This window comes from Malaclemys terrapin, chromosome 1, assembly GCF_027887155.1.
Source record: "Malaclemys terrapin pileata isolate rMalTer1 chromosome 1, rMalTer1.hap1, whole genome shotgun sequence".
Classification (NCBI taxonomy): domain Eukaryota; kingdom Metazoa; phylum Chordata; order Testudines; family Emydidae; genus Malaclemys; species Malaclemys terrapin.
Genome location: NC_071505.1, coordinates 20,925,239 through 20,948,151, shown reverse-complemented (window position 1 = coordinate 20,948,151; position 22,913 = coordinate 20,925,239). Strand labels below are relative to the sequence as shown.

The 22,913-nt window shown below is 39.1% G+C and overlaps 1 protein-coding gene across 3 annotated transcripts in view; it reads right to left on the bottom strand.

Moving 5' to 3' along the window:
* The window catches only part of CACNA2D1 (calcium voltage-gated channel auxiliary subunit alpha2delta 1), a 671,705-nt gene that overhangs the window by 90,118 nt on the left and 558,674 nt on the right, over positions 1 to 22,913 (bottom strand). The window lies entirely within an intron of this gene.

Here is a 22,913-nt window from a genome sequence, read left to right as displayed (position 1 = left end):
ATATAAATCAATATACCCCCACTGACTTCAATGGCATTACACTGATATGAACAAGCTGAAGATCTAGCCCTTGAAATCCTCACTCAGTTTGGACTCCATCCCAGATAAGCCCAAACTATTGCTGAAGATAAATTAACAACATCTAGATTTGGCTCACTGATAATAACAATGTAATAAAATATTATTGATAATAAGCACACCATGTCCTCTGTATGCCAGTCTCTCCTTGTATTTGATCCTTCAATCAGCCGGATTGATCACCTTAAACATTTCCAATTGCAGATCTAAAAAAAGGTTTATTTGATTAGGATTCACTGGAGAATCAAACTGAAGGACAGTATGGGATAGCAGGGGTAGTAATTTTTTTTTTTCAAGGTCCAAATTTCTTGGTCAAGGTATAGTCAAAGTTCAATCTCCAGAGAAAATACCTTAAAAACCCCAACATAATGATAATAATAAGTACATAAAAAGATGTTGGGGTCCATTCAAAAGCGTCTGGAGGTCTGGATTTGGCCTGAAGTCTGCTTATTGACTACCCTGGGATAGGGGCAGGGTAAAAACTCTATGTACAATAGTAGGAATGGGAATTCCCAATGATGTGCAGGAGAGGATTCTTGGGGGTTCTTGAGACACTCAAGTTATAATATACCAAAACTATAGGTTGGGATGATTTCCCTTCCTCTGAGGGAATATGGTCTCAGCAGCACCATATTTAGTCCATCCTCCCGGTCAACCACATAGTGGCAGTAATGGAATGACACGGTGCTAAACGAGCACCCTTGAGCTGCCCAAATGTTTCCCAAAGTGGAGCCTGAACACTCCTCAGGAAAGGATGGTCTTGTGGATAAGGAACTGAACTCAGAAGACCTCAATTCAATTCCTGGTTTTGCCATTACTCGCTAAATATAGCTAAATTGTCTCACTCAGAGATGACATACACCTAGATCTCTCAATATTTCTGAAGAGGAAAGCATTGGCATGTATATGGGATCAGATTTCAGAAGCTGCTCATATCTGCCCTACAAACCCACCCATCCCCACTTCAAATTATAGAAGGGGAACACTGTTCCATATTATCAGCATATTTTCCCAGGGACAATGCATAGACATTTTAAAAGTTAATTTTGTTTACCCAAGGCCTCTTACCTTGTTTATAATTAAGATAAACCATGTATTTGTTTAAAGCGGAAAACAAATTAATAGATTTCCCATGTCCCTCTCCTCTATATGAGCACATGCTGTCTGATACTCGGGTTTGATAACAAACTAAAGGGGAATTTCTTTGGTAGCTCCTTGTTATAAAGTGGGTGAGAATACTCAAAATTACTGAAAAGGTAGATGAATTTGTACATCCTCAGTTTTATGTTCTTCTCACTGCAACTGCCTATAATCATACTCAAGTAAAGCTTTCTCTTCATCTAGACGGAGATCTCCGCATAGACTAAGAAAAGGGGCCACCATCCATGGCAATTCTGGAATAAAGATAGGAGATCTTATGAAATGTTTTGATAGAACAGAATTTGATGACAATGACATTGGAAGTTGGCCAGTTTAGTTAAGGTGATTTTCATTGTTCATACTACAATATTAAGACTTTTCCCTTTTTTTGACCTCATCAACCTCAGGGAAGAACCATTACCTATAAGACTGTCATTTTACATGGCTGAGGAGAGTAGGATAATTTTAATATCCCATTGAATATTATTATTTTCTTGCTTGCTCTCATCGTGGTCCTTCTCCAGCTATTGTGATCAATTCATTTATGAATGCAAATAGACTGCTCTCTGGAAATACTGTACTGTTCTCTTTTGCATCGTTACTCTTTCAGCTTTCCACTCCCATTACTCTGGTTCTCGCAGCATGAAATGTTTGATTGCAATTAAGTGTTTCAAATGCCAAAGGGTTGCATTAGAATAGGAGGGGGGAAAGACCATAGGAAATTCTCATTTCCGAGCAAAGCCTATTTACAGGAAATATTTGCCTCTCCAATTATCAGTTACACAAAGTTCAAGTCTAATTTCACAATCGTCAAATCTCCAAAGATTAATGAAAATGTGACTCTGAGGAAAGGAAACGCAGTGAGAGAAATGTAAAAGTAAATGGTTTGGTGAGGTGGGCAAACGATTAATATCTCACAATATAAGCAAAAATCAGATTTAAAGCTTCTTTTCTTGCTGGTACCATATTGCCCAGGGATTGTAAAGGTTTCAGAAAAGCATCACATAGGTGAGGGTTCAGAATGAAATTGCAGCCTGAAGTTTGAATGTCCATCCTTTGTTAGTTTAAATGAAACCCTCTCCATTTTCTTTATAGTGTGTGTGATTAATGACGAAGCTCAATTGTTCCATTCACACACACAATATTATTTCTTCCAACACCCCTACTCTTTTTTCCTCTTCTTATTTAACATCCAACTAAGTTGACATTAAACCTCGCTACACCAACCCGCCTGTTTTCAATCTAGTCCCCAACATACTCCATTCTTGTTTCCTTTCTTTGACCCTAATGTGCTTCTACCTTCATTCCCTTAAAATGTAGCCCCAGGTGGTTGGCACTTTCTTTAATGGGTTTTCTTTTACAGAGCCCTGATATGAATCCAAGAGCTCAATTAACAGGGAAAATCCAGATTGCCAGCAAATTTGAAGCTTCTGTTATTGTTTTAAAATGAACACTTTGGAAGGGGGATTGGGCAGAAGGGTTTGTATTACCATTGCCTGAAGTGCTTTGCATTTCCTTTCTATGTTCTATTTTAAAATCTATGAACTTTAATAGTATTTCAATGTCATCATTTTCTAGTTCGTTTTTTTCATGAGTATAAAAAGAGAAAATGGAAGTACCGTATATCAGAGAAGTCTCAAACATATTTTTTTAAGATTGTGCTGAGCACAATTTGACTCCACTTCACTTACAGTTAAAACATTTCCAGTCTTGATATAACTACATCCATTGCTGCTACTCACTGTCAGCAGTTGGTATATTTCCTAGTGTACCTGAAGGATCGAGTCATAAATTCACACATGTAGTACGGAATGCTCTTTGCAATTTAAAATAAAGGTAATACTATGCAGGCTAGCTAAACTTGCTTGTAAAACTATATTTTATTTGTCTAGATTAGGTCAAAGGACAACAAAACTGCATCCAAAATCTCAAGATTCCTTCTCTGCATCCACTACAAGAACAGTTAAAGTTGTGGCATCAACATTACGGATATAGAAATTTAGACCTCATCTGTAGTAGGAATGGTTTAGAATAATAAAATGAATCTTGCAACAGGACAGATGGGGACCAGGTAATTCTCACTGTGAGGTCCTTTCCATCCTAAATGATGCATATTTTCAATTACTTTAAGAAAAAAAAATCTATTGATCTTTGACTATTAGCGGTAAATATTCCCAATGGCCTGTGATGGGATGTTAGATGGAGTGGGATCTGAATTGCTACAGAGAATTCTTTCCTGGGTGTCTGGCTGGTGAGTCTTGTCCACATGCTCAGGGTTTAGCTGATCGCCATATTTGAGGTCGGGAAGGAATTTTCCTCCAAAGCAGATTGGCAGAGGCCCTGGGGGGGTTTCGCCTTCTTCTGCAGTATGGGGCACAGGTCACTTGCTGGAGGATTCTCTGCACCTTGAAGTCTTTAAACCATGATTTGAGGACTTCAGTGGTTTAGACATAGGTTAGGGGTTTGTTGCGGGACTGGGTGGGTGAGATTCTGCGGCCTGCGTTGTGCAGGAGGTCAGACTAGATGATCATATTGGTCCCTTCTGACCTTAAAGTCTATGAGTCTTTTCATTTTCTGGTAAAGAAGAATTTATACCTTATCCTGCAATCAAAACTCCAATTAACTTAATTATAAGTGTTGCCTGAGGCCCCAATCCTGCAAACACTTTTCTTAGAATCATAGAATATCAGGGTTGGAAGGGACCTCAGAGGTCATCTAGTCCAACCCCCTGCTCAAAGCAGGACCAATCCCCAGATAGATTTTTGCCCCAAATGGCCCCCTCAAGGATTGAACTCACAACCCTGGGTTTAGCAGGCCAATACTAAAACCACTGAGCTATCTCTCTGGGGTCTTTTGTACATGCTCAACTCTACAAGCATGAAAGCTAAGGATCAGGGCCTGATTAATGACAGCAGGATAGGGCCCTCTATTTAAATCACATCTTAGTTGACAAACAAGATAAATCTTGTTTCAACCTGATATGGTGTGAAGTAGCGGAGGGTTATTTAATGAAAAAGCTGAAAATCCTTTTCAATCTTAACTACCAATAGATTATAATTGATAACATCTCATTTAGCTCAGCTTTGAACTTTAATGGAAGAATTGTGTCTGCTACTTTCTCAAATGGTAATTAATGAAGATATTTACTATGGTTCCAGCTATTGTATTTAAAAAAATGACAATAAATATTCTGCAGAGTCTAAGATTGCAACACAAAATAATTATTTTTTTAATTTTTGCAAATATGCTTTTCACAAAACAGGGAACATGCTCTGGGAAAATTGTGTTTGTTAACAAAATGCAGCACTGATATGAAGCCGGAAGCATCACCAGCAAAGATGCAATTGCCACAAACACAGCAGTTAGCAAGCACAATACTTTGTTGTCCTCTGATGCTAAAAGGAACTTTTAAAAAAAATGTAATTCTTGATAAAAGGTGTTTTCAGCATATATTCCAGATTAGTTCTTTTTTCTATGTGGGTGAAATTCACATCTGTGCAGGGAACCAGTACCAGGACCATGAGCCACACACATATCACTTAAGCCCTTGAAATAGGCTTAAAACACGGATATATAATATTATGTAAATTTAGATACAAGGCTAATGTGAATATGAATTCAAGTAAAATAATTAACTTCAATATGCTGAACAGAGAATTAGACATAATGGAGATACAGTGGGCCAGATCCAGAAGTAGCTCTATTGGTTTCACAGAGCTCTCTGATGATATATACCAGCTGAGGATACGGACCAGAAACTCCCCATACATGTCCGTCCTTTCCAATTAACGCCAGCATTCTGTAGCTGATGCTAACCTTCATGAACAACAGATTTTCAGTTCATTGTAGTGGATTATTATTTGTTATATGCAGTGTTGTTGAAGTCGTGTTGGTCCCAGTATATTAGAGAGACAAGATGGGTGAGGTAATATCTTTTATTGGATGCTTGTCTCCCTCACTAACAGAAGTTGGTCCAATAAAAAGATATTACCTCACCCACCTTGTCTCTCTATTATTTGTTAAACATAGAATGAAATCCTGGTTCCACTGAATTCAATAGGGATTTTGCCACTGTCCTCAATGGTGATCAGGATTTCACCCATATAGCACACTTGGAGTTTATAAGACTACATTTGACATGCAGCTTGACCTTTCTGTGATGTCTCCATTTCTTCTACAGACTTCTTTAAAAAGAAGATTTCAGCTGGGAATAGCACTCTAGTGATGACTCACCAACATTAGTCTGCAGTGCAAGGAGCATTTCCTCTTGTGTCTATTGAATATTATAAAATGTCCTTGTGCATTCTACTCTTATGGATTGTGCTTTACTAACTGCTGGTAAAAGGTTGTCATGGGTCAAACCTTAAATTATTTTCCTGGTTAGTGGTGTGTAGCATTACTGCCAATATATTCCCTATTACTGATTGTTTTTCTAATTTACTTTTAATTAGGTCTTTGCCTATAAACCTTGCATGTGTGTCATCTGAATTGCCTGTCTCTTATCTTTCCCTGTTCTATTCCCCTAAACTATTCAAATCATTTAGAATGATATCCTGGCTCTACCAAAGTCAATAGCAAATGCCGTTTCAGTGGAACCAGGATTTCACCCTTAAAATATTTATCACTTTCTAAAGTATTACTTTGATTTTTTCTAAATCAGGTAGCCATCTATCTACATCACCCATTCTACATGCAAATTGGGTAGCCATCCATACACATGCTACCATCTGTGGATGTAAAAGTGAACACTGAGTTGAGACCTTTTTAATCCTGTATCTTTCTATGGCAATTGTCTCCATTCCTTTTTTTTTTTTTTTTAATGTTGAGGTAAACAAGTGTTTGCTTTTCTATAGATAATCTTCAAAATGTATTAGGAGCCTCTTTTATTTTAGCATTTTACGCTCCTGTATAAGTCTCTCATTCTTCCCTTTGCTTTTCTTACATTTTGCATCATTTTAATATTCTACAGCTTTTCTTCATGCTCCCCATTCAATCACATTAATGAGTCAAGAATTTATTTGTCTTGTTTTCTGATCTTTATTTATCATCCTTACTTTCTTTGACCTCATCTACTTACAATACCCCAGTTTAGTTCTCGTATAAGTTTGCACTGTTCAGGTGTTTTGATTTAAGTTACGTTCTCTCCATCATGTTGGTTCCTGTGATCAAGCATTTTATAGTAAAAGCCTCTGAAATTATTTTTTATTAATGATAATGATTCTTATTCTCAACTATATTTCTTACAGGACATAATGTTCTTGAATCAACCACATGCTCTCCTTTTCCTAAAAAACAACTCTTCCTAAACCCTTCCAAACAATCTAGGGCAGTGGTTTACAACCATTTTTCATTTATGAAGCCCTAAAAATTTTCAAATGGAGGTGTGGACCACTTAGGAAAACTTAGACATAGTCTACGGACCCCCAAAGATCTGCTAACCAGAGGTTGAAAATTACTAATATAGGTTACTCAAATATTTAAGCCTTATTTTCTGCTCCACAAGACTTAATTTAAGCCTCTGATGCACCTACCCTTACTGAACCTCTTATTTCCCTCCTCATGCTTCCTGTCTATATAAATATGAACTTCATATTATCTGAATGGAATTTAACTCTGTTTCCTGATGTTTTCCATTTTTACTTTATTTTTAAACCCTTTCTTATGCCACCTGTTTATAGTACTACATATACCCCTCTTGTTTCACTGCCTGTTTGTTTCAGCTGTTCTTTCCTTCTCATGCTTACCGCAGAGCCTCCCATATTCTCTTACCCCCTTTACCTCCACTGTGAAGTCCCCCACATATTTCTATCTGGTTTCTCACCAGAACATTGGCAACCCTTCTGCATTGATTCCATCTGTTCCAAAAAGAGACTTAATACCCAACACCTGCTTATCAGTTATTCTGACATGCTTTCTTGTGCTTAAACTCCCTTCCCATAGTCTTATCATTTCTGGACAATTGCACTTGCAGTCATGTACCTTAGCTTGCTTTTTTTATACCAGATCCTGTTGTACCTGTTTTATCCCATGTCCTCCTCAGTGGACTGAAATGAAAAACTCTTTAGCTATTACCAGAAACATTTCTACCAATGGTATAAATTCCCTTTTTTTGACATCCAAGATCGGGTTAATAATAAAAAAACTTAGGACCATGATTACATATATTATGAATATTTTAAAGAAAAACATCTTCTCACCAGCATTATTACCACGTAGGTGTTTTTTTTTCTTAAGCCCAGTTCTGTTTCCCTTTACATAGAGCATTGCTGATTCACTTCTTTAACTCCTTCCATTCTGCTTGCTTTCTCATCCTAGGCTTTTAAGTGAAATGAAGGACTCAGTGGTATTCCAACATTTCTCTGAATTTTAACAGCCTTTTCTCTTTTGGACAACCAATTTTTCCCTCTCTTGGCTGTCTGAGGAACTTTTAACCTTCCCTGTCCCCAAACTACACTGATTGGGTCTGACCGTGATGGCTTCTCTGTTACACACAAATGAAACATCTTTCTCTTGAATGTAAGTGGACAGTCTTTTAGATGTCATTATTCAAGCAATGTGACATTTTGCATCGCTCGCAAATCATAGGTTCATATTATTTGAATGTAAATGAAGACCATAGAAACACAAGAGAAATATAATGGGACTTAATGTGAAGATAGGATAGACAATCAATACTCCAATACTGTCCGCATACAATGCCTTCACAAAACTTAGAGCTAGATGGAGGCTATAATTTTCAAAAGCACCCAAGTCCTATTTTCAAAAAAATGATATAGACCTTTAGGAAACTACATTTCACTGAAAGTCAGTTGGACTCACGCTCCTAGGAGCCTAAGACACTTTTGAAAATGGGACTTACACTATTAAAAATTGTAAATGCTTTTGAAAATTTTACTCCAAATAAGTCACCCAATTAAAATAAACAGTACATAGGTATTCACTGGATTGATTTGAAAATGAAAGTCTAGTTTCTGTACAGTTCCTAAAGTTTCATACACCAATGGCTGCAAAGGACACCTGGAACAAAAATAAAATGGGACACACAAATTAGGAGAGAACGTAATCAAACACAAAGCTGACTCTAAACACAAATTCACAAGAACTTGCAGTTGTGAGAAAAATGACACAGAACCCAACTAAACACCACTAACCATAGCAGTTCTGTTCCAAGGAGCAGTATGTTTGTTTAAATAAATAAAATATAATCTGACTTTCTCGCTTTTGTTCCAACACAAATACAATGTACTCTGTGCATTAAATTGTTTCCTATCCCCACAGCCCTGATTAATCAATTCACACCATCTACAGCATCAAACTGATTGCAATATTGTGTCTCAATCAGTATTAATATTGTAATCTGGACTGCAACATTAACAAAAATAAAAGCATCAAATAGCCCTGTCTGTGCCAAATGAAAGAAAAAATTATGCCATTTGGGTTTTATGTAACAGATACACGTGACCCAAACATGACTGAAAATATTACTTTTCAACAAAACTATATTAAAACTTTTATTAGCCATCTGTGGTTCACAACATCACTACGCTGATTTTATCTAGCACAGCAGATAACACCGCACACAAGAAAAATATCACATGATATTCTAGATAAGTTTATATTGATAATGAAATAGCTGCCTAAAAAAAAAAAAAAAAGACCCTGGCACATATTGTGCCCTGTAGCTCCATGAATGGAGGGGACCCACTATGTGCAGATCTTCCTTATTCTACACAGACTGGGCCCTCAGCTGTCCCCTGGCATTATCTGCCTCCCACCTGGATTCTGCATTGGTCTGACCCAGCAATTTGGGATCCACATAGAAGGAGGGGTAGACTGTGCAGGCCAAAGGGAGGCGAGGACAAGAAGAGCTGGGGGACATATCCTCCTTCTTCCAACCTCACAGAAATTAGTCAGAAGCGTTGATAGAGTCTGGTGTTATTCCTTCAGTAGAGCCCTATCCCTGGGGCAGTCACACTCTGGGAGTGGCCCTGTCAGAATGGTTCCAATAGCAACGTGTTGCTAAGGAGCCAGGCAGATGGGGTGTAAATCTAGAGCCCCCAGGCCTCTGTACAGATGATCCTGGCTTCCTAGGGTTGTGCAGGCACCAGTTTTGAGGACAGACGCCATGGCCTTTTCTATGAGAGGACTCTGCTACCTAATGGAACACCATGTGGGAATCTCTGTGAAAAGATCCCCTCCCTTTGATATGTTTTTGCCATGGGAGAGGGTGATCTGGGCCAGTGCTAGGTAATTATGGCCCAAAATTTAGATTTTTAAGAAAAACGTGTACAGAATTTGTGTGGCTATTTTTGTGGAATATTTAATTCAATAACTGGCTGCATTTAATCTATGTCACATACCCAGACGCTATGACAGTGGGTACACAACAAGTCATTAATTAAATAAATGGTGCTCGAGAACCAGGTAGAGAATAGATATTTTCTTTTAACACGGCTGTATTACTGCAGTGACAAGTTGAGCCTCAAACGAGAGGAGTGTTTGCTGATGTTCCAATTAAAAAGGTGCAAGCAATTAAATTGCAGAATTTCTGAGTGCTATCCCAACTTTTCTCCAAGTCGCTGCTTGCTCTCCCAGTTATGAATGTCACCGCACTTTTAATAATTAAAAGTAAAATCAGGGAGAGAACAGAAACCTTACTAAAGTAGAAGTCGTTAGAGAAATAAAAAAGGGTCAGTCTTAAATAAACTGAATACATTTTATAGAGAACATGCAAACTACAAGAAATTAACAGTGAGGGGCAATTTTTGAACAGGCCTGTCCTAAGCATTAAGCAGAGCTGAGATTCATTTTCATCCATTTCAATAACATTTACATGGGCCCTATTCGCTCTCCCTGTCTCTTCAAAATAAAGGAAGAAGCTGTAGTCATCTCAAAAATCTTGTTACCTTTTAAGCAGAGCTTCATACTTGGGCCTACATTTCTGAGCATTTCTCAGCTTCAGTGGTTTGAGAAGGACACAAGGCAGAGAGGACTGTCTCTGGGTTTTGATGGAACTCAGTAGAGCACTTTTGATTAAAAAAATGCACAGTACTTAAAACAGCCTTGAAAAAACTAAGACAGGAGGCAAGCCTTATTAGAAAATGTTGTTGAAGAAGAGTTAAAAACTTTAGAAAGGTAACCTCTCTAGAACAAGTAATACTAGATTTGGTTTGCAAGTGGAGATGACCTTGTAAACAGAATCCTTAACTCAAAGAGGACTCTGAAAGAAACATCTGAAAAGGGAATATTATACTATGGTAAATCCCCAAGCAGGGGCAGCATGGGGGAGCAGGGAATGATCCATGACTGGAGGGGCACTGGGGAAGCTCGCCTGATGCTAGAGGTGGACCGCTGAGCTGGGCTGTGGGAGGGAGTATGTCTGTGCTGGTGCCCCTGCTCAGGAGTGGGAGCTGCGGCTACTGCTGTACTGAACAAGCATTCAGACTCCTGAGTGCTCATCTTAAAGAGACAGTGCACTGACACACTCAGGGACACACACAGTCTCACACACACACTCCCGCCAACACTCACTCACACTTGCTACTTCCTGTCAAAATGCACAATGCACATATATTCTCTGTAATTTTATTCTTTCAAAGTTCAGTAAGGATTACAGTACTGTTATATTGGGTTTTTGACTGGTCTGTGCATTTCATACTTCTATTTCACTCTTATGCTTAAATTTAATTCTTTGAGTAGTGAGTTCTAAATGCCTAAGCTGTCCTGGCTGGAGTAATTATCACTATTACTTTTATTACCATATTGTGCTTTGTCATTCATTATTTAAAATGGTACAATCAAATAATAGTAATCTTCTAGAATGTAAATTTAGCTTGTACTCCTCTTAGCAGTGCCAGATTAAAAAAAAATTAGCTAAACACATAACTTTAGATACTGTGCAGATGAAGCTTGCTTAGTTTCAAATTGCATTGTTAATTGTATCTGTAAAATAACTTCGAATTTGTACAAAAATAAATATGGTTCCAAGTCTGATACTAATAGTAATGATGGAGTCAAATGTTAGTGAGTCACATACATGACTGTGATCAACAAACATAAATGCCAAAATAATTAGAAAAATAAATTCCCTTTCTTAATAAAAGAGAAAAAAATCTTAACCACGTATGTTAAAATTAAGTAAATATGTTTTAGTGGCGGCAAATACAATTGACTAAAATAGAGTAGATAATGACAGTAACGCAGCATGTGTATGTTACAGAAAGTAAGCAGATTTTATTTATCTCTACTAAAGATAGTGTAAAAAGTATCAAAGTTGTGTTTCTGATATATGTGTTAAGGCTCCAAAACTGATCTCTCACAATTTGGGACTGGGAATATCTTGCTGTATTATCTCCTGATTGTTCTAAATTTACATATAAATTTAAAATATGGCTTTAACCGGTGTGTATATATATCTTTTCTTTCTTTATACAGGAAATAGATACAGTGCTCCTCTCAGCTAAATTCTAGGTAATTATCTGCAAAAAAAACCTAGAGTTTTCAGGTGCCTAAGTAGCCCCTGGAATCACTGTTAAAGTTGCCTCTTACTTAAGAAAATCTGAAATGGCGCCCCTGCTTCCTCCCTGCCTAGTTCACAGCCCCAGCATGCGGCTCCCTGCCATGTGCCTGCTGCAGCTGCACATGGTTCTAGCCCAGGCTTAGGTTTTCAAACTGTCTGGGGCTCAGGAGCAGCACAAACCCAGCATCCATCCCCCTTCCCACCCACTGCCTCCTCCAGCTGCTGCTAAGGATGGAGGACAGAGCGGAAGGTGTCCTGGTAACACCTGCTACAGCACTGTGTTCAGTTAACCCTCTCTATCATTGAGGCCACCTGCTCCAGATTGACCACAGTGTGAGTTGTTGTACTATGGCTCCGAGTCTCCAAATCTTCCAAATATCCTACTTTCCTGTGTGCAAATGGTTAATTTTAATATAAAATGCAGTACCTTCTCCAATTTAAAGTAATTAGCTATTAGTATTATTTAACTAGTAATTTCCCCCCCCCAGAAGTTTGAATATTGTTATTATTAGTAGTAGTCGTAGTTTATTTACTTATTTATTGACTTAGGTTTTTTTCCTATTCATTTTCTGTGAATAAATGTTGCACCAGTGAGCTGCCACAAACGAAGTTTAAAACAGATCTGTCTGTATACATTTTTATTCTCCTTTTGAGGATAACATAGATAAAATATATGTTTAAGTGCATATTGTAAAAAATAAAAAGTGTGTGCCCCCACAAGATGTATAGCGCAGCCCCTGCAATTTTCTATCTAGCCCATCTCAGCCCCACCATCAGGACAAGGCTGGAGCCACCCCTGTCCCCAAGCAATCCCTTCAAATTTGCTCCCTTGGTAGTAGGCTGTTTAAGGGCCGGATTCTCTAAGCTGTTCCATGATGGTAGGCTCCTGTGCCCATGCAGAGCCCCACTAAAGACAATGGGGACACCCCCAGGCACACCATCTTGGACAATCAGAGCTTTAGAAAGTATGTTATATTTGTTGATAGTAATCAATATGAATCAGAAGTTCAAAATTATAGAAAATTGATAAGGGAAGCAAAAGGACATCATAAGAAATCTATGGCAAGCAGAATTAAGGACAACAAGGAGTTGTAAAATATATTAGGAACAATGGTATTGATCCATTACTAGATGGAAATGGTAGAATTATCAATAATAATGCAGAAAAGGCAGAAGCATTCAGTTAATATCTGTTCTATATTGGGGGAAAAAACAAATGATATAATCTCATCATATGTCATAACACTCTTTCCATTCCACAAGTATCTCAGGAGGATGCAAAACGAAAGATACGAATGTTAGACATTTTTAACTCAGCATACCAAGATAACTTGCATCCAAGAGTTTTAAAAGAGCTGGCTAGGGAGCTCATTGGACATTAATGTCGATTTGCAATAAGTCTTGGGACACTGGAAAAGTTCTAGAAGACTGGAAGAAAGCTAATGTTTTGCCATTTCTTTTAAAAGGGTACCTGGGATGATCCAGGTAATTATAGGCCTGTGAGCATGACATCAATCCCAGGCGAGATAATGGAGCGGCTGATACAGGACTCGATTAATAAAGAACTAAAGCAGGGTGTGATGGGGCAGCTGCCCTTCACTGGCTGGCAAAAGGTTAATAGCAGCCCTTGGAGCGGCTGCGCAGAACCCAGCTGATCAGAGGAAGCTTAGAAGCAGCCAATCAGGACCAGGCTGGGCCCTAAGAGAAAGGCTGCAGGGCAGAGAGGAGCTCAGTCTCTCCCTGGAACTTGAGGGAGAAGGACTTTCTGCCTGTGGAGAGAAGTAACTAGGACAGAGCAGTGTTGGGCAGGGTCAGGGGAGCAAGCAGAGCTCCAGCCTAGCTGGCTCCCAGACTGTGGCCTTGATACAGGGGTCGAGTAGGTGCTGGGGCCAGGGAAAGCAGGCAGCGGCAGAGGGGAAGGAGAGGCAGTGAGCGGCTGCCAGCTATAGGGTCCCTGGGTTGAGGCCCAGAGTAGGAGGCGGGCCTGCCCCACCCCCTTTGCCCCTCTGGCCGCCGAAGGAAGTGGCCAGCCAAAGGACTGCAGCTTGCCCCTAAGTGAGGGGCTGGAGTAGGGGCTGCAGTTTGCCACTGTGGTGAGAGGCCGGGCAAAGGACTGCCGGTTTCCCCAGATTGAGAAGATGATTTGGGGTGTGTGGTGAAGAATCAGCTAAACATGAGCTCCCAGAGTGATGTTGTGGTCAAAAGAGCTAATGCGATCCTCAGATGCATAAACAGGTGAATCTCAAATAGGAGTAGAGGGGCTCTTTTACCTCTGTATTTAGCACTGATGCAATTGCTACTGGAATACTGTGTCCAGTTCTGGTGCCCACTATTTAAGAATGTTGATAAAATGCAGAGGATTCAGAGAAGAGCCACAAGAATGGTTAAAGGGTTGGAAAACATGCTTTAATGATAATCTCAAAGAGCTTAATCTATTTAACCTTCTCTTTGTCAAACTAAGGGGTGACTTGATTACAATCTATAAGTATCTACCTGGGGAACAAATATGTAATAATGGGCTCTTCAGTCTAGCAGACAATGGTATAACATGATCCAGTGACTGGAAATTGAAGCTATACAAATTCAGATTGGAAATAAAGTGTCAATTTTTAATAGTGAGTGTAATTAACTATTGGAACAACTTGCCAAAGGTTGCAGTGTTTTCTCCATCACTGACAATTTTTAAATGAATATTGGATGGTTTCTAAAAATATGCTCTAGGAATTATTTTGGGGACATTCTATGGCATGTGTTACACAGGAGATCAGACTAGATCACAGTGGTACCTTCTGGCCATGGCTATGAAGGATGAGAACAATACTCTCACCATACTCTGGCTGGAAAAACTTTACTGAGCTGACAGTCAGTTGACATAAAGCACCTTTCCTTAAACCAACAGTAATTTTTTTTCAGACCCAAGGATAGAAAAGCAGGGTGGAAAAAGCTGCTAGATTTTAAGAGGGTACTAATGAGATTGGCAGCCCAGGCTTCCCAGGACTAATTCTTTTGCAGCGTGAATTGGATCCACTCATCCCTGGATTTTCAAAGTAAGATGTATATAAAAAGTTAGGATTGGGGTAGAAATGAACTCTGCGGTAAAGGGTCTGCTCTAGACCTTAGTAGATTGCTTGGTATTTTTAGATATAGTAGGACAGTAGGCCTAACTTTGCTTAATGAAAGTAAAAGGCTAAGAGGAATAAGGGGAAAGCCACGTCTTTGATGGTAAGGCTGTTGTAGTGTCACAAGGAGTTAAAGGTCTTTGGCCAATGACAGATGAAGCTAGGGAGAGACTGAAGGTTATTGTCATCTCAAGGGCCAATCCTTGAGGCTTTGCCACGAGAGAGAGAGAGACCTCATCAAACCTGTTTTGCATCATTAGAAGAGAAGCATTTCCCTTATCTGTTTTCATTTTAAACCTCTGTATCTTCTGGGAGACAGACCTAACTAAACTGCGAGGTAAACACCACCTCAGGAAGTCCTGGATAAAAGAGTGAGAGAATTGTATAAGGACAAGTAAAACCAGGGCAACTAATAGGAGCCAAAAGACAACTTGGGTTACCACTCAAAATTTTTGAAATTTCATTAGTCAGTTCTGTGTGCTCAAGTGTGACATAAGCAATACTCCATCCAGCTGAAAACTGATACATGGTGAATAGTAAATGATGTATTCCTACATAATCAAGGTGCAGCCTATTAGTAATAGTAACAAAGGGAAGGAAATTGGAGAGAAGGGGGTGTTTGTTTTTAAATACACAGTTTTTAAGTTGCATGTTCCATTAAACACAGAAATAAAATATCAAGGGAGGAAGAATAGTTTTTAAAGTGAATGGAATTAGGAGATCTGGGTTCTATTCCCAGCATTGGCAAAGACTTGCTTTGTGACCTTAGGCAAGTCATTTATTCTCTCTCTGTGCTTAGCCCTCAGCTCTACAATGGGCTCTGCCCAGGTGCAAGATTTGGCCCACATAGTGCTCATTGCAGGACTGTGGCCTTAGTTTGTTCTTTTTTTTTTTTTTTTTAAGGGGAATAGTATAGTTACCTAATCAATAGGGTTGTTGTGAATCTGTACTGTGAAATTCATCCATGTTTTGAAATGCTTTGAGATGCAGGGCACAATCGAATTTCAGAATATCTATGCTCTATTATTAAAACATACAAAAAATGTTTCTTCTGATTCAGTGTTTTTATTTATCTATCAGTTTCTCCAAAAAAACTGATTCATTTCCGTTTTTTAAAGTCTCTGAGTGAAAGTCATCACTAATATTAACAGATAACACTGGAGAATGGCCTCATATCACAAGGGACTAATGTAATATATTTCAAATAAGTAGCTGTGAACATTACGGTGCCCTGAGAAGACGCCATTACTTGTATAGTTGCTGTCTCACTAGAGGAAAGTGAAGTAGCTGCATGTGATTAGCTGGTTCATGGAAATTAGAAATGAAAGTGACCTACTAGATCTTCTTCCCTGGCCATTATAGGATTGTTCCCTCTAGTACTTTTGTTTATAAATGTCTCCAAAGAGAGGTCTTTTATCAATTCTCTTGGGAAACCATTCTACAGTTCAATTGATCTCATAGTTAGGAACATAGTCTAGAAATTAGCCTAGCTAAGTTGCTGTAAAGCTGTGGGAACTAGAATCAGACTCTGCAGAGCCTAAGATAGCTGACATTCCCACGGTGCTACCGAGATACAATGAGGAGCCCCAGCCAGGGAGCACTGTGGAGAAGGTGCCACAGGAAGTACTTCCCAAGGGACCCAGAGTGACCCTGATGCCCTCTGATTTACCATCTACCCTATGTAACCCTGGAGGGTACCCCAGGGAGTTGTCTGGTCAACAACAAAGACTTCGGGCCTGCTACGACTCCAGATCTCATCTCCTGATCTCTGGTCTCCGATCCCAGTTTGACTCTGACCCTGGTTCTTGCCTGATACCACCACTGGTCTCTGACTCCAGCCTGACTCTGAACTTGATTCCTGCCTTTCAATTCCAGCCTTGTACTATCTCTGGTCTCTGATTCCAGCCTGACTTTGACCCTGACTCTAGTGATTCTTCTGACTCCTGTTCATCGAGTACTGTCCCTGACATGTGGACCATCGCCCAGCTGTGACCACTAGGTCAGCCCACCTATGTCCCTTACAGTCGCACTGTGCTAGTACCCAGTACAAAGTGGCAGTAAAGCCAGGCTAGCTGGCCAGTGGAGGATTCCTCCTGCCCAGTACCTTCTACACCACCACCCCTATTACAGTTCCCAGAGTAGAGGGCATGGTCTGGGCCAAGACAAATTGTCATGGTAATCCCTACTTTCTGGGTCACCTTAGGGGTAAGTAACAATTGATGTACAGTAGAGTAATCCAGACACTAGCTTAGCATCCAGGAAGCATAAAGTTGGTTTAAAACCTTTGTCCCTCCTTAGACTATGTCAAGCTTAGTTCAGACATAGCTCAGGGTCTGACCCATTCAATCTAAATCTTCCTTAGTTTCATCCAGTTAACATTGCATTACGCCCCTTTAGTCTCATCACATGCATGTAAAACACACATACACAGAAGAATCATTCCCACCTACTACTGAAATGCAGACATCTCTGGGCAGAATTTGACAGCTGTTAAATTACACCAACAAATCCAGTCTTAAAGTGGAAAAATGCCACATCTGATTCCAACTACTGGGGTAATTACAGAAAACAGTAATTTTTTTTTTTTAAACACTGACTGGAATTTGGACAACACATTGGGGCTAGCACCCTATCATGAAAGTGTCACGGGTTTTTTAATGGCTGCGAGTAGTCAGGGCTGTGGTTTTCAGAATTCTGTTTAAACGATATATGCCACTGTCTAAGCTTATGGAAAATAGCTCTTCCTTTAGTTATGCTTGCTTGTAATTTGTGTGATAATTACTGCTAACCGGTTGTGAATAGTAGTCCCCAAGGGTTCCCTCCTGCAGTAATGGGTATCAGAGAAATGCCATCCAGTTAAGGGCCTTGCTTCGCTTGGCCATTATATGTAAATATACTGCAGTCTCCAGGGAAGTTATCTGTAGTCTGGCTGCACATACAAAATGAATATTTACCACTTTCATTCCTGTAATTTACCACTGCGAATGTGGTATTTCCCGTGTTTAATGCAAGCACGGTGAATGCCACAGTAAAGGTAAACATGCCAATTGTTAAATAGCACCCTGTGAAGTTGTATTCTGTTACACTACGTATAGCTTTATAAAAGTGTCAAGGTATGATTCAATGAATAATTTAAATTTCCAAGGCATTACTATTATTTTTAGTGCAGTAACACCTCAGAGCCTTTGGCATAGCCCAGGACCCCATTGTGCAAACATGGTCCCTGCATGCAGAAAAGTTAGAATGTGTCCCCTCAAAATATTAATGGTTAAGTTTGTTTTATAACAATATCTGCATTCACACACTAAGAGATTTAAAGAGACAGAAAGTGACTTGAAATATAGCCATATACCAGCATAAACAGATGAAAATCACAGTTGCCAACTTTAGCAATAAGCCAAACATCAAGCTAATCCCATTTCAAAACAAGGCCAAAACAAGCCAATCCCTAAGAACCCCGACACTCTATGTGACTAGATCCCCCCGGCATGCAGTCTGAGACTGTGGTGGGCCCACTGTGCACCCCAGACTCTCTCCCCATCCTTGCCCCTGCTAGCTCCTTGCCCCTGCTTGCCAGGAGCCGATCAGAAAAAAGAGCAACAAGCTACAAGCCAAACATGCAACAAGCCAAAAAGTAACCAACGAGCAACTCACAAGCCAATTAAGCCAAAAAACAAGCCCAATTTCTGTGTTTTTTTTTAATGCGTTTGGCATCTCTGATGAAAATCAGTAATTTAACAGGACATTTTTCCTACCTTTATTTTCATGGGTTGCTGTTTTTGTTTTATAAAACTGTTTATTGTTTTCTTTGACTTGTCAACTTGAAGGCTGAGCTAAGGTCAAGCTCCAGTAACAACTAAACAATGCAAAGAAGTGTAAATAGGCCATGTTGTGTGATTGGCCAAAAGGTGCTTAGCTCCCTTACATGCCAAAGAATGACAATGCGATTCGCACCAAGAAGGAAATACTTTGAGAACCAAAGTGAGTTCAGCTTGGAGGGGAAGCAACAATATGGAGTAACATAATCTGATTTGAATAAAGGAGAAGATGGCATTTTTTTGTACTATGGACAGGTAATAAGTCTTCCAACATAAGGTACATATTACAGTATAACTAATTCTACTCTACCTAATTCTACACTAATTCTACCAATGTCATATATACCATCATATGCCAGCAATGCCCCTCTGCCATGTACATTGGCCAAACTGGACAGTCTCTACACAAAAGAATAAATGGACACAAATCAGATGTCAAGAATTATAACATTCAAAAACCAGTCGGAGAGCACTTCAACCTCCCTGGACACTCAATAACAGATTTAAAAGTGGCAATTCTTCAACAAAAAAACTTCAAAAACAGACTCCAACAAGAAACTGCAGTACTGGAATTAATTTGCAAACTGGACACCATCAAATTAGGCCTGAATAAAGACTGGGAGTGGATGGGTCACTACAAAAACTAAAAGCTAATTTCCCCATGCTAATTTCCCCCTACTGTTACTCACACCTTCTTGTCAACTGTTTGAAATGAGCCACCCTGATTACCAGTACAAAAGTGATTTTTCATCCTGTTGGTAATACCCCACTTTAATTAAATTGTCTCATTAGAACTAACCCCCCACTTGGTAAGGCAACTCCCATCTTTTCATGTACTGTTATATACATCTTCCTACTGTATTTTCCACTCCTTGCATTTGATGAAGTGGGTTTTAGCCCACAAAAGCTATACATTTGTTAGTCTCTAAGGTGCCACAAGTACTCCTTGTTCTTTTTAATTCTACTCTATTCATAAAGGCATTATTATACTGCAGTCATTAATGTAGCATCTGAGCATCTTCCAGTAGTGCATTAAGCAATGTGATTAAAATCTATCATATGTTGTTTGTTCTCCCCTTCTCTCTCTAGGGAGAGAAGTGTGTGCAGTGTGTGTCTCATTTGTTTGTTTTTTTAAATGTATATTTATGTTAGAGAAGACAGGGTTGAAGAAATGTGCCTTGCACTTAGAGTAGAAAGAGGTTTGTGATGGCCCCTACTTCCTTGGGGAATTCATTCCACAATCTCAGACTGGCAGCCAAAAAAGTTACATCTCCAAGGTCACAGTGATTCACTGTATTATGCAACAATAGTGAACAACATCAAGATTTTTCTTTTACAACCCCTTTGCTAAGCATAGGGAGAAATGCTCAAACATGAATGCATATCATTCAAGAAAAGATACCACCACTGGTTCTGTCTTGTGCGCATTACACAGCTCAGCTGCATTTTGTTACTCTAATGCTATTACTGAAAAATACATGGAAGCAGATTCTGATAACCTAACTCATCTTGAATAGAATCTGTCTGTAATTTAGTCCCTATTAAGTTCAATGACTACTTGTGGCATAAGTAGCCTGGAGTAAAAGTACTAGAATCAGGACGATAATCATAACCAGTGAGAAGATTTATCATATCTTGCATGAACACAGCTTACTATATAGTCTTTAAAAGGCTACACTATTCTCTGTGGCTATTTCTTTGCAAGATACAAATATTAATTTTCTAATCTTGGAATGCATGTGCCAGTGGCTTTACTTTTATCCTCTGCCAGTCTAAACTTTAATTATAGATGTTAACAAAGAGAGAGAGAGAGATACACATTTAACATTCCAGAAATAATGCTTATCCTTGTCACCAGATAGACCATGAGCTCTTGAATTAATACTAATAACTTTTGCATTAAGATATTACTTTGAGAAACACCAGAACCTTGCTACAATAGTGTGGTTATTTGTATTAGGAGTTCAGACAGATGAATTTGCCAATACAAATCACTGATTACCCTCATTCCATCTTTTGCTGTAATATATTTTTTAATGTCTTTAATTATATTTTGCAACCACAAATTCACCTTCAAGAATGTGAAGATGTTTACTTGATTGAAGAAGCATTTTCTTTTTCCTTGAATAAACCTTGTGCTTTTTAAGTGCCACACGTAAAAAACTGTACTCAATGTACTTTCGAAGTCACTTTGGTGCAAAGCAATAATACAGGCATTTTTGCTAGTACATTATTAGATAAGGAAAAGGAATGTTGGCCTTTACTGAAACTTAAACCAGAAGATTTATAAAATTAATCAGATATGAGTCGCTGTCATTACAATTAATTGTATCAGAAAATGTGCTTAATTTCGGCATATGTTCCAACAAGGTGGCCATTATCATCCACAAATTTTATTTAGTAGGCAGTATCAAATTGTGTGACGGACAATACCCATACATTTCATTTCCCATGCATGGCTGAGGAATTTGTTGTCTTTCTTAAACTTGTGTAGTTGGACACAATGTGGGATAGAGTGTGATTCATTTCTGAGCATTATAAAACTGCACCTGTCTTAGGTGGACATTTTACCCTATTTCCAATCCTAAAACACAATTGCAAATGGAAAACACTAAAATGACTCACAGTCGTTCATGCCTCTTTCACACAATGTCATTTAGTAACTATTCTTTTGGTTTTGTTGTGTCATAATAAATGCTATCAGGAACAGAAAAGAGGTAGGATAGCATGAAATTTCCATGTATAATTTGAGCAGGCTGCACAGTCAGTATGCCTTAGAATTGAGTAGCTACAACTCCAGCTGTAAGTGCAATGTAGCTTATTGTTAATTACCAGTTTTAAAAAATACTTGGTACTTATGGACTACCTTTCATTCAAAAGTCTCAAAATAATACACAAAGATTAACTAAAGCTCATGACACCACTGTGAGGGAAGCTTTATATCCATATTGCAGATTGAGAGCAAGGCCGAAAACAAGTGAAGGAACTTGTTCAGGGTCACACAGTGAGTCATCATCAGAGACAGAAACAAGCCCTGGATTCCTGGGCCCAATTCAGCAAGGTACATGCCCAACTTTCAGCACATGAATAGTTCCACTGAAGTCAAAGGGACTGTTCATGTGCTAAAGATACCAAGCATCTTGCTGAGTTGGGGACCTAATTCCTAGCTACTTGCACTACACTAACTATAGATCCATCAGGAGACATTGGGAGAGTTAAAATTATCTTAATTATGAAGAAACTTACATTGAAAAATATTGAGTGAGGATTCGGCATGACCCGAATAACATAACTCATAGAATTTGAGACAGTGATTTCTGCATTGGGTCCATAACTCCTGGTTGAACTATAGCACATCTTTTAGAAAGACCTCTAATCTTGATTTAAAGAGTTCAGGTGACAGAGAATCGACCACATCCCTAGGTAAGCTGTTCCAGTTTTTTACTGTTAAAAATATTCACCTTATTTCTAGTCTGAATTTATATAGCTTCAGTTTCTAGCTATCCGATCTACTTATGTCTATATCTGCTAGATTAAAAAAAAACCATTAATTGCTATTACAAAGAAAATATCAGCTGTGGAGGCGTACATATCAACAGAGATAACAAAACAGAGAAGAGTAGTGAAATGGCATATATTGGGAACTGTTATCCAGAACTATAGCCCTGCAAACCTGTGATCCTGAAAGCTTTAGGCAAATAAATATTCATGTACAAAACTCTCTTAACTTGTTGTCTGTTTTGTATGGATGTTACATACAGTCATGAAAATGAATGGCTCACTGCTTAACACAGAAATGCCAGTGGGGAAAAAAGGGAGAGATTGTGTAAGTGTGTGTGTCCCCACATGCACAGCGGTGACTTGTGTGGCCTTCAGCAAGTCACTAAATCTTCCTGTATCTCATGTTCTTCATTTGTAGTACAGGGATAATAGCTACCTATAGCACTGGAGTTACAGGAAAGCTTAATGCATTATGGTTTACAAAGAGTACTCCTGGGAGAATTCTGTGCCACTGCACATGTGCAGAATTCATGTGTCTTGCAGATTTTTTTTTTCTGCAGAAAATACATTCTGCTGGAGAGGCTCTGCTGTTATGCCTTTTGCCCACCAAGGGCTTCCGTGGCACCAGAGCAGAGGCAGCAGGCTCACCACTCACTAGCCATAGCAGTCAGCAGTTGATAGGGAGAGAGCAGAGGTTGCGTCCCTCATAGTGCCTTGCCTCCAGGGCGAGGAAAAACA